The sequence below is a fragment of the Cygnus olor genome, chromosome 22 (assembly GCF_009769625.2).
Source record: "Cygnus olor isolate bCygOlo1 chromosome 22, bCygOlo1.pri.v2, whole genome shotgun sequence".
Lineage (NCBI taxonomy): Eukaryota > Metazoa > Chordata > Aves > Anseriformes > Anatidae > Cygnus > Cygnus olor.
Genome location: NC_049190.1, coordinates 1,671,485 through 1,684,674, shown reverse-complemented (window position 1 = coordinate 1,684,674; position 13,190 = coordinate 1,671,485).

Sequence of the window (13,190 nt, the reverse complement as noted above, 5' to 3'; positions counted from 1 at the left end):
TATGGACGTTAGTAGCTGGGAGCCATTGCTTTGGCAAGCGTTGCTTCTCAGCCTTTATAGATGAAGGGACAGAAATGTCAATTTATGTGCACAGTGATTAGTTGTTGGTCTCAAACCCCGCAGTAAAGTGACTGGAAGGCAGTACTCAACAAGTAACAGCCCCCAGCAGCCCTGCTCCAGGTCCCAGCCATCGTGCCAACAGGTCATTTTGCCCCAGCAGTGAGCCAACGGTGGGCTCTAGAAAAATAACTGTACGAGCTCTGGTAGCTGTGCTCAGGCTGAAAAGCAACATAGCTGTGCTGGAGGCTCCATCTCCTCCAGTTGGATGGCTCTTACTGTTTTCATTTGCTCTGCTGGTATTCCAGTGCCATCTTTGGTGCTTTACCCACTCAGAAATGTTGTAGTGTGTGAGCAGGGCGAATGGCAGAGGACAGGGAGCTCCTTGTCCTCCCTGGCCAAAAGCTGGACTTGCCCTAACACAGGGAGGTTGTGCCCAGCAGCTCCCCACAGGCTCGCTGTGCCTGAGGGTTGCTTGTTGTATGGGGAAAGCTGGCAGCTGGCTGGGCAGGACAGAGCAGGGAGATGGAACAGAAACATCAGGCTTCAAGTGCTCCGTGGAAATGATGATATATTGTCAAGTGTGAGTCATAACTGTATTTCACTGCTCGGCACAGCGTGCTTTTCCTTAGATTAGCTGTAACCCACTGAAGCTCTCTGGACTGCGCTAAATAAAAGATCAGGTGGGATGGCTGTAATGACCATGGCTGCTATTAAAAATCTCTTAGTCACTCCTTGCACGTTTATTTTCTTTTGATATTTGACCAGCTGGAGATGTAACGGGGGCTGTGCCATAAACCAGGCAGAGGGAGGGGGCAGCAGCGTCCTCGACTGGGCTCTGGAACCTGCCTCGCCCGGTGGGAATAGGGCTGGTGTCTGCAACACGGCCTTGCTGTTCTCCGCCGTCAGATCCTGAAGGAAACCTTCCCCATTTTTCATATGCCAAAAAGGTTTTCTTCTTCTGGCTGTCTTCAGAAGACTAACTTTATTACAATGTGATGGGATGTAATTGACTTTGTTTTCAATTGAACCATTTTCTCTGGGGAAATGGATGATGTTACTTATGGGAAAAAAAATGAAGTGGTTCATTAACTGCTCCCTAGTAAAACCCAAATATTCTATCTTGACAAGATTAAAAAATATCTACTAATTTCATTTTAATTTTTATGTTAACTACAGATATTGATGTGAGTTTCCAAAGAGTTGGAGGAGGAAGGGGACTTTCAGGGTGGGTTCAGGGGCTGCCGTAAGTGAGACAAAGGAACTCTGTAGCCTGTGTCCTTTGTGCAGTACAGGGTGAAGCCTTTATCAGATGGTGCTGTTATCTCTTCAGTTTCCTTCCTTCCTTTCCCCAGTTACATCTCCCTAAGGGACGCCTTGCACAGTGTGGAGACTGTATATATACATCAGCTGTATCACTTCAGACAGACCCTTTAGTGGCCGTTCATGGATGAGCTTCCCTTTGTAAGGATGAAGCACTCTGTGCAGAGAGAGCATCTGCAGAACTGCCCCGCAGATGACTGGGGAGCTTCATTAGCTCAGTTCGGTCCCCATGCTTTTCTCCACCATTCAAATAGTTCCCTGACAAAGAGCTAAACCCATCTGTTTAGCTTTGGAGCCCAGTTCTGAAATTCCAAGTTGTTTCCCAACATTGGCTGCTAAATGTGCCCTGACTTCAGGCCAGGGCATGAACACAGGCTGGGCTTTGGAAGAGGCTGTGCTGCTGCTGGTGCTTTTCTTAACAGTTGGAGTGTAAGGGTAGAAGGATAATTGCATTTCTTGCACAAAGTCAGTGCCCAAGAAATGGGGGGGAGGCAGATAACCAAAGACTAAAGCCGGTGTCCCCGGTGACTCTCGCAAAGCCACTTTTCTGGGGATCTTCCACCGGCAGGGATGGCTGGGTGGGGTTATCCCTTTCTGGTTAATCAGGGGAAAGCCTGCAATATAATACACTGAAATTATCTCCCCGTGCTTCTTAGCGCCTTGATGGGAGCTTGAAATCCAAGGCAGTTTTACCGCATCGTGTGGACAGCAGAACCGTGGCAAATATCCGTGGGTCTGTGTTGCAGGAGAATAAAAAGGACAATACCTCTGCATGCGTCTTGCAATTGTTACGGTTACTTCTTGGGCGTGCTGGAGGCAAACTCATTGCACTGTTATCGACAACAGCAAAGCTGGGAATGGGTGCCTGGCTAAAATGCCACCACCATGCTCCATGCCTGGTGGAGAGGACGGGTGTCCTCCCTGGGGACAGGCAGCGTGTGCAGTGACGCCCAGGGCCCGCACACCGTGCCGCCGCAGTGCTCCTCACCACGAGCCTCACGCCTAGGGGCGGCGGCAGCAAAGCGGAAGCTTTGCCTCTAATTAAAACGTCTTGTTTCTCATTCTCAAACAGCTTGGAAATCTCTTGCTGAGACCCAAGCTGTTTAGCTGTTGTTAAGCTGTCAGAGGCGTAACATTAAAGAAGGATGAGGCGCAGACAGATAGCTCTCCCTTGGTGTGACATTTTTTCTCCAACACCACTTTGAAGATGTTTTTCTTAGCAGTGATGCTTGAAATTCTGCGAGATGATGGATGTGGCTGGCAGCAGGCATGTCTGTCTCCCTGCACTGGTAGTGTCTTGCTAATGAAAAAAGCCAACAACCCAAAAAACAACCCAAACCATCAGTGGTAACTGAAGTAAGTCGGGGGGAGTGTGTGTGGGGGGGGATTGTTGATGTGAGCTCCCAGGGGCCCAGATTTGTGACAGGAACCTCTGGTGTTCATTTTATGCGCTATAACCTCCAGACAGAGAGGCAGAGGGAGAAAAGTGAGGCGTGAAGGACGGGCTTCTGCCACACACAGGGCCTGTGTCCCAGCCTGTCTGTGCTGTTGTGGCTTTCAGCAAGGGGCAGGGACATGGGAGCTCCCTTCCCTGTGTCTTATCCATACATGTTAGCTGCTTTGCTGGCCTCCGTACTCCTACATGTGATGGCATTTGTCATGATGGATGAGGGGAGAAGCAACCAGGGAGTGTGTTAATGTGTAAAATTAAGACTTTTTAATATTAATATATTTTTTAAATTATATATATATATATTTACCTATTCATCCTTGATGTCAGCCCATGTCACATGAGCTTTTCTTGCTTACTTCCTTCCCTTCTCGGGGATGCTGATGTTACATTACCGCTCTGCTTTCAGCAAGCTGAACTGAAGGCTTTAGGACAGCAGCATCCCTGACAAATGCTGAGCAATGACAGGCATTCAATCTTTAATTATTCAGTAATGATGGTGCCACCTGAGGTTTTATTCTTGATGTTTGTGTCCAGCTCTGGAAACCCTGTGGCTGAGATGTGGAAAGACTGCGTGTGGGTCTTTGGCAAGCCAGGTGCTGAGCTCGAGCACAGCTCGTGGCAGTGCTGCAGCCGCCTGCCAGGCGGGAGGAGAGGCAGCTGCTCTCAGCTGCCACTTGGGGAAAATGGAAAATTAGGGGGCACGGGTTTGGTTTTCGCACAAGAGACAGCCTAGATTCTGTTTTGAGAACCCTTGTGTTGGTAACATAAATTGTAATTATTATAATGCCTTCAGACGTAATTTGTATAACTGCAGATGCTGGCAATCTCATGATTCGATAGATTTTATCCAGGATTATCAACTAATTATATGAAGCAAGCGGGATGCTGAGAAGCAGGGGATCAGCCTAGAATAAATCTTCTCTTCAAAATGTGCAGAGAGGCAAACAACAAGGCGAGGTGCCTTGGTCCTGCTCTGAGGAGCAGGGAAGATGCTGCACGTGTTGCTTGGTAACTGGCCCCGTAAAGCCCAGGGCAGCTGTAGCCCCCCAGGAACAACACCAACATCTTGCTCCAAGGGCCAGTGCCCACGGCAGAAGACATCGCGAGGCAGCGGTGTTCAGCTGAGCCCTAGTGCAGGGAGGATCCTCAAACACCGATTTCACCAGAAGGAGTGAGATGCTTCTGGATTCCTTTCTGCTGTGGCGTTGAGAGCTGCTTTAATTCACCTGCTTTCCTTGGGGATGTTCTGCAAGGTGGGAGCTGCAGCGTTGAACCAAGGAGGAGAGGAGCGGCTGGAGGCACTTCGGCCTCTTGGGCATCCCCATGCGGCTCCTGCACTCAGCTTTGGTGGTACAGATTGACCTGGGGGAGCAAACTGCATAATCTCATTTGAAAAATTAACACAGAATAAAGAAATGCAATTGCCACATAATTCAGCAGCTCATTTCTATCATCGCCCCGATAGAAAAACAAAACTCAGCTCGTATGTCATAGAGCGTTCTCCAGAAGAGCTTAATTAAATTTATAATGAAAATAACAGGGGATTAAGAAGGCACAAGGGAAATGTATTCCTCTTACAGAGCATTACGGAGGTGATAGAAGCAATTTTCAGAGAAAATTACCTGTTTGCTGCTCAGTTTCTATAGAAATTAAATGAGTCTTTACAAACTCTGGAAAACTGCATTCCAGCCCCCGCTTTGTGACTGTGCAACTTGCAGCTTGTTATTTCTAAAATTAATCGTGGGTCTCCATCCCCCCTTTTCACTTGTTCAAATACATTTTAGTCTTTTGTCCCCGCTGATAAATATACGGATGATTATATCATGTTCTGAACCAAGGGCTGCCAACGCTGACAGCCAAGGCAGCACATCAGCTGTGCCTTTCGAAAGGAGCAGTAGCAGGACGTAAATCTTCCGAACAGCTCGTTGCTTGAGTGCACCGCTTCGGCTCCTTTAAAGACCTATGTTGTCGAGCCCCAAGCCTCACGAAAATCATGTCTTTAAAGTATCCGAAGTTGCTTGGGAGAATGCAGAGCAGTGCTGCTCGCTGCCCCGATACACAACACAGTCATGTTGTGCTTCTCGTTTTCTGCAGCGCTATTATATTTTATTATTATTGCAATAGAAGAAATGCTTTTATTGCAGCCACAGTGTGAGGACCACATACAGGGTGGGGGGTTGGATGAGGCTTTCCAAGTGTCTGGTTTCTGCAATCGAGCCGGGAAGGTCACTGCTCTGCTAATATTTGTAAAAGGCTCTGAGATTTGTGGATGGAAATCGAGGAAGGAGTGCCAAGTTTTATTTCTCATCAGCCTGTGTAGGCCAAACTTAACCTGGCTCTTTTTGGACCCGTGTGCTTGGAAACGAACTTTCTCTTTTCCATCTGAAAAGTGCCATTGGTAAATGGTGCTGAGCAGCATGCTCCTGTCAGTGATCTTAGATGGCAGGGCTCCCCGTGATGTTTTTCGCAACAGACCTGCACTGAGAGCACCTTCTGCATCTTGCTGTGAGACTGAAGCTAGAGGGAAGCTTCTGAGTTTGCTCTGGGCACGGGGTGTGTGGGATGGGTGCACCTTTTGTGACTGAGTGGCTGCTTTTCCCTGCTGGTCACAGCTGCTCTGGAGGACAAATTGCAAGCAGCCCAGAGCTGAGAAGAATTTGGATCTGGGGCTCAAGCTGGCAGAACAAAGCAGTGCTACAACCCTCCAGGTTGGCTGCAACCTGAGAAAGGGAAATCACTCCCTGTGAGGCTGAGCAGCCCTGGGTGACCCACACACGGGCAGAGAATGGATGCTTCACTTGTATCTGCTGCGATCCACAACCCCAAGTAGCTTCCTCCTGCAATGGGTGCTTTGTGTCGGGGTTTCTGTGGAGCTGTGCTTGAGGCAGGATGGCTTGGGAGAGCCACCCCAACACCTCTACCCCGTGCATTGCCCCCTGCCGCTGGGCCGGTTCCAAACCAACCCTCCCCAAAACCTCTTTCCTTGTCGCTCAAATCCCTCGGGAAATGCAACACTTCACAGCGCAAGGGGGCAACGTTCAGATTACATCAGCGCTGTGCGCAGGACTTAATGTGTCTGAAACTCGGGTTTTCTGTGATTTGTACTTGTGAAGCTGAAAAGCTAAAGCCAGACAGGCCGAACCTCTGTCATCTGGCACCTCGCAGAGTTATAGATGCACATGGGTAATTGGTGTAATTCATTCCCGGTCTGATTTCACAGTGTTTTCCATTTACTTAGCACTATGCATTGTAGAAGATGTTGAAGAATCAGCTCCAGAGGCAACTGGGTTCATATACAATTTCAGATGCCTTTAGTTAATGAAATGCTTGCTGCTGAAATGCAGAGGGTGGAGGGGTGCTTTTAAAGTATTTCTATACAGCTCTGGTCATGAGACTGGACCCCAGCAGCTTCTACTAGCTCTTCAATAAAATAAACAACCACTCTGGTCACTTATTTTTTCAGATGGATATTTTATTTCCTTTTGCACTGGGTTGGAGGCACCACTGACCTCGATCCTATTTGCTCTTCCTGCAGCAATTCCCACTCAATTAACCACACTGGTTTAATCTGGGAGTGCTGAACATGCTGTCTGTGTTGAGTTCTCACTGCTTCCACCCAGGAGATCCATGGAGAAATGGCTAGGGTGTTAACACGATGTAAGTGGGGAAATCCCATGTTTTCAGGACAGAGGCTTTCCATGCACTGAGACCGTCTGCATTAATGGCCACTTCCAGACATTTAAGTGATCAAGGATTTCTGCCCATATTACTGAATGCCCATAGCATCTCCCAAACCTCCTAAATCTCCTCAGGTTATTTAAGTGAAGTGTATTATGGATACAGCTGTATCCATAGCAAGCCAAGGTCTCCAGTCATCCCAAGGAGCATTTTGGAGTGCAGTGGATGCTATTAGTATCCTGCTTTTTGCTTCCTCTCCGACTCTTAACACACACAGTTCTCAACCAACACCACAAATATATTCAGTGGAGAGGTAACAGATCAGCAGGAGCAGGGAATGGTCCTGCCACATCTCACTTTCTTACTAGAGGGGTGAAAGCTGGGACTGTTATCGATTTCTTAAGTGCTGTCTGCTCTCTTAGTGCTGTATCTGACTACAAACAATTTTTCACATGAGAAATTCACAGTCTGGCTAAGGGAAAGCGAGCAAGTGGCATTCGTCATGCCTAGCATGGAACAATAAAGGTCCTGATGAAAAATTTGTTTGCAGGAGAGGTGTTTTTGTCGTGATCAAAATAATTTGTGGGAATTTCAATAAAAGGTTTAGGTTTTCTGTGGGGAACTCTTTACAGCAGAACGTCTTGAAGTATTTCAGTTTGTGTTTTGTACTGATGAAACATGAAATATTTTTGTTTCAATATTATTGAAATCAAAATAATGGTCAGTGTCAATTGATAACACTTTGGCATTTTTCTGATCTGAAATGAATGCAGGTGTCACACCTAGAACCTCTCCTCTAGAAGAAAGTATCTAGAGCTCTGTAAAGTATCTGGCTTGAGGAGGGTTAACTTCCGTTTGTGATTAGACAAGTCTTGGGGTCCTCCTAGGAACAGGGCTAGAGGCAAGGACTGGCCAGTTGTTCCCATTATCTCCTCCCCTTTCCAAAACCAGGGAAAAAAACTCCTCCAAGAGATTCTTCTCCAGACTAAGGGCTATCGTGCATAAGTGCATGATTTATGGTTCTCCAGCAGTTCTGCAATTTATCCCTCCTGATTCACTGTGGCTCTTTGGGAAACATCACTAAAGGAACGAGGACACTCTTCAGTACCAAGAGACTTTTCTGGGGAAAAAATATTCCCAACCTTTAAATTCAGGTCTAGCTCTGGGAACCACCTTTCTAACCTCCCATCATCATCTTGTGTTTCTTTTGAAAAGTCATTCATAAGAAGAGGCAGAAGAAGGAAAAGATTTCAGTGTTTCCTGCCCTTTTCACCATTCGGTTCTGCTGCACAGACTGGTAGGAGGGTGGTGCAGAGCGGGAGAGGATGAGGGGAAGAAAACCCTTTCCCCAATAATATATATCTGCCCTCAGCTCAGTGCAGACAGGAGGATGTCATGCTCTGGAAAGGAATCGGAAAGTTTTTGTCCTGCCTCAGTACAAATCCATCCCCGGTGTTATCTACATGCTGAGTCAGCTTGCTTGCAGAGTGACCTCCTCTGTCGGGACAAATCTGGTCAGAGGATCACAGCACGGCGTCGTTTAAATCATTGCACCTCCTGCCTGGGGTGCCACATGTCTGCCTGTGACACACTGCTCTTCCTCTCTATTGTCAGCTGCTCAATTCTTGTTTTTAAAAATTGTCCATTAAAACCTAGGCTCTTCCTTGTCCATCCTGTCCACACCCTGGTGTAAGACATGAGATCTTTCAGCGAGCCAAACCTTGTCACAACCTCTGTCTTTTCGTTCCCTGCTGTCTCCAAAGCTCCTGACATGCTTTATCACACAAATACGTCTTCAAAGACTGTCTGCAACCGTGGCGCTTCCTCCCAGACAGCTCGGGCTGAAGCCGCGCTCACCCCATAGGCGCTGTTTTGCTTGAAGTGTTTTAGAGCCCTGGATTTTCACAACAGAAACCTTTTGAAGCCGCCACTTTCTCCTGGCTGCGTTTCCAGTGGTTGCCTCCCTAAGTGGCTTTTTCTCAGCAGTGGGAAATCCCAGGGGGAAAACTCGTTCTGCTCTGCAGTGACAAAGGTGTTTGTTCAGCAGCAGTGGAATCACGATAGATACGAGATTAAGTTAAAATAATTGTGTGTTGGGGAGGGGAGATCTGAATAAAATACAGCTGGAGGGGAAATCTGTTCAGTGGAAATGCCTGTTGTTTGTTTTTTCCCACATGGCCCCATACGTGCAGTGAATCAAGATGTTTGACAGCACTGATGTGATTTTAATGTAAGAAGTGGTGAATTCTGTGTGTTTACAAGGAGGCAGCTGTAGGGTCTGTATGTACCGGGTGCCAGGTGCGCAAAACAGTGCTCACCCTCCGCGGGCTTGGCCAGGCCTGATGTGGGGAACCGGAGCTCCCAGGGCCAGGCTTCACGGCTCCCAACAGCAGCTCTCCACCTGGCTCCATCCCCGCGTGCATCAGAGGAAGGGGAAGAAATGCCTGACTGGGCATCAAGGAGCATGTGCTGGTTTCTTCTGCCAGGCATTTCGTCCCCAGCAAGTTGAACATCTTTTGATCCTTTCATCAGCTGCTGCTTTCCTTTATTCTGGCTTAGAGCAAAGCATGAAACCCTTTTCTCCTTTTTGGGAAAAAATAAATAAAATAAAATAAAATATAAAATAAAACAAAATAAAATAAGATAAAATATAAAATAAAATAAAATAAAATAAAATAAAATAAAATAAAATAAAATAAAATATTCTTTTTAATGTTTTGTGTCATTGTAGTTGAGTTGAGCAGCGTGGGGGCAGTTTGGCAGGGAGATATCTTCCCCTTCCAATTGCTCCAATGCTGCACTGTTGTTACAGTTTAAAAACAAACAAACCAAAAAAAGACCTAGAGGTTAATCTGTATTTTCCCTGCTGTAGTTTATATAAGGATTCAAATAATTGCACCTGCAAATAGGTCAGTCCCAAACTAAAAGTATACGTAACATTATTATTTTTGTTAGCAAGCCGTGGATCATGGGCCAAGCTTTCCTGTATAGCTTGCTTACAAATTGGCTAAAATCCTATGAGAACAGAATTAATCACCTAATGGTTCAGAGAGGCAGTTTCTCATTGTATCCCTGTCGAAAAGCTGCGCTCTGTTTGGTTCACAGGCAAGACTGCAGATGCTTTCATGAGTCACTAATAAGCACTGCTGCATTTATTAAGTTGCTCTTCTTCTGCAGGGAGGTGACGGCGGAGCTTTTCTGTAAGCGAGTCTCCAAGATTTATTGTTGGAGTTGGAACTTCTGAACACAGGTTAACAGACTGGAGCTTTGGGTCCCAAATCTGTAATGTGCAGCCATTTAACCGAGTCAACCCTATACGTGCTCAGCCTAAGTTAACCAATTTCCACAGCAGGGCAGTGTGAAGAGCTTAACGCTGGTTTTGTTACAGCTCACTTCTGTCTCATGCCGCTTGTTAAGGAGGGCAAGTGTGAACTCCTGGGATAAATATCCCAGAGATTTTTTCGATCTACTGGCTGCAATATCTCGAGAATACAAATATCCATTTATGATACCCTGAGTTGCATGAGTACCATTCAGGTAACAGAGGCAATTTGTGAAACACGTAAGTGATAGCTCATTAGCCTGTTAGTTATTTAATCACTAATTGGTTTCTTTTTGTTAAAAAAAAAAATAAGGTTTCAAAACTGGAAAATGAAGGAGGTAAAAGATCAAAGTTTTCCAATGGACAGAAATCTCAGCCAGCCCCCACAGAACATGACTTGGTTCTCCAGCCTAGAGACTTCTGGCAATTGTGCTTCTGAATTTAAAATAAAAAATAAAAATAAAAAAGATATTCCTTCTCTCTCCGGAGCAATTATGGAGAGGAAGGTCAGGCTAGGGTCGATAATAAAGAGGTACAGAAATTAACTGCAATAAAGGGTAAAATGAGACTTTGTTCACTGCTGTGAATGTTGTGGTACAGTGCCATTGCCTCAGAAAGAGAAACCCTATGGATGCTGAGAGAATTTGGTTTCGACAGCATTTAAGTTTGGGGCATATCTGGGCTTACTCCACGGCACTTCTGCTCTTCATAAAAGCTTGCTTCTCAGTGAGGCAGAGCAGTGTTTTCATATAACTGGAGATGTTATTGCTATTCTTTGGATAAACGTATCTGTCTGCTCCAAACAGGAAAAAAAAATCTTTATAAGAGGTCTGGGGAAATAATGTGTTGTTTTGGAAGTGACACAAGTCTGCCGAAAAGTTTTGGAGAGCTTGACCTGCCTTTATTTTGCTGGGATATTTATTGTCTCCTGGGGGAGCTGAGTGGGTCCGTTTGGCAGCCAGCTTGTTCCCAGTGCCTGCATACGGTTGTGCCCCGCTCAGGGCTTGTCCCCAGGGACTCCAGTGAGAGCAGGGAGATGTCACAGGGCACGAACCCTCTGAGACATTTTTAAAGAGTAATGGGGGGAACAAAACCAGCAGCCACCGTAAAACAAAAGCAGACAAAAGGTGGAACTTTTCCAAAACCTGCTGAGGCTCTGGCAGAAGAAGAGCATTCTAGATTGTTTTCACGTTAACAAGGTGTTCAGGATGTCAAGACTCTTCACGTTGCTGAAGGGCTGGGAGAAATGGGCATTTCCTGATGGAAAAACATCCATAAAGGAGCAACAGAGGAACCCCATGTTGCCCTTTGCACCTGGGCTGGGGAGCTTATATGAATTTAGAAGGGAATGGCTGTGCATGCCAACAGGAGCTCTGTTCCCTCCCCAGCTCAGAAAGGCTTTCTGATGTTCCTTCCCTTGCTTGAAATGGATCTCTTTGGCCTTTTTGCCTGGCAAAATTGGTTCGCCAGGCTGAGGTTTGCCAGTTGCTTGTGCTGAGCACCTGGGGGTGGCAGAGGGACTGCTGCCTGCTGCCACCCATAAGCGCAGGGCTGGGATCCTCAGCCTGTCCCCTGGGTGCACACCCTGGGGCGTTGCCTCTTGCAGCCCATCAGAACATACCAGGGTAATTGTGATAATTAATTATTTTGCCTCCAATTGGATTTCCTGGGTCACAGCAGCTGGGCACAATTGATTAATTGCCTCTTTTATGCTGCATTGATCTAGCTGAACCCAGCAAATACAACAGATGCTTAAGACGGCCTGGTCTGCTGCTTGAACCTCGATGTCAAGTGCCCTGTGCTCAGCTGTCTTAGTGTGGGTAGCAGGGGCTAAATTGCAAAGATTAGTTCCCTGGGAGCTGGCTGCACTCTCATTTCAGGAGGAAATCAGCTTTAAATGATGTGAGCAGAAAGGCCAAAGCTTTACCAGGGATTTTTCTGCCCTACGTCCGACAGAGAAACGACTCCCAAATTGTTGTTATTGAATGTTTTTCAGCTCATCTACTCTTTGCCCTCTCCGTGTGGAAAGATGCACACCTTTGGTTATCAGCAGAGATTAAAGGGTTTCAGACTGTTTGGGTGAGGGGGAGAGGTGCTGAGTGGGTCGGGGCAGCCTCCGGAGGCAGCTGGCGAATGAGACCGGGGGCAAGGCAGACGGTGCTGGGCGAGGAGGCACAGAGCTTGCAGGGGGCTGCATTGGACCAGCCAACAGCCCCTTTGGGACCGCTGGCCCAGGGGGCTGCCTGCTCCTTTCTACAAGCTGCAGGATGTGTTCCAGCAGCAGGAGATATGTGTCCTGTGCGTGCTGTGCTCAGCAGCTGGCGGTCCCTGTCCCACCAGAGCGGAGGTTTTTCTCTGCAGACCGGGGTCTGGAGTCCAGCTCTGATGCGTCCCTCTCGCTCTGGGACTTGGCTTAACTGCATTTGCAGACAGGGTGAAACATTCAATCTACTTTTCTATACCTAAAGATCTGTTTCCAACCACCCTGTGTCACTCAGAGAGCCTGTATTTGTCAGACTGGGGGTGAAGAAGAAAGTCTCAAAATTAAGCTGCTTCATGGAAAACTTTCTTGCTTTTTCAAATAAGTAGATAAAGTTTACCAATCCTTTCCCTTGCACTGAGCTCTCTGGATCGCATTCTGGTGCTTCACTCTCTGTAATCTTGCTGTGTGATTCTGCTTTCATCCCTCAAGTCATTTACTGAGCTTGTTTTCCAAGAAGGCAGTCGGACGTGCCCTGAGATCCCCCATGCAGGCCTGGGGGATCTGTGCATAGGTGGGCTCAGACGCACGGGCACAGCTCCGTGGCTAAACAGGTTACTCCATGCACCTGAGCCACAGTAAATCACTCTGTGTAATCTTAACTCAAAGCAAGTGCAAGGTAAGTGTGTTATTGTAAACACAATGAAAGCGCGTAACCCAGAGCATTTTGCTGCACATCTGCCACCAGCTGAGAACATGCCCAAACTCAATTACCATAGCGCAGTAAATTGCCAAGCCACAATAATTCAGTCATAAATCTGCATCCCCAGGTTAATTTGGTGTGACTTTCTCATCTAGACTCCAGCCTGCACATATACTGCGGGAGCCGATTCCCTGTTGTTCTGCGTTTGAACTGTCATTTATAGCAAAACGTCTTCTCTGAGTCTTTTCTGACCTTAATGATACTGTGATTCTGTAACAGCAAAACGAGTGCACTGTGCTACATGTGCCTAAGTCCCTGTCCCCAGTGTCCCCGCCTTTAGCCAGCCTACTCATTAGGCTTGGATCAGCCCCTTTCCAGACTCACCAGTTTTGGTTTTTGGTCAAACCCTTTCATTCATCCTCATCCATGCTATTCCCTGTCAGTGAGCCCAGCC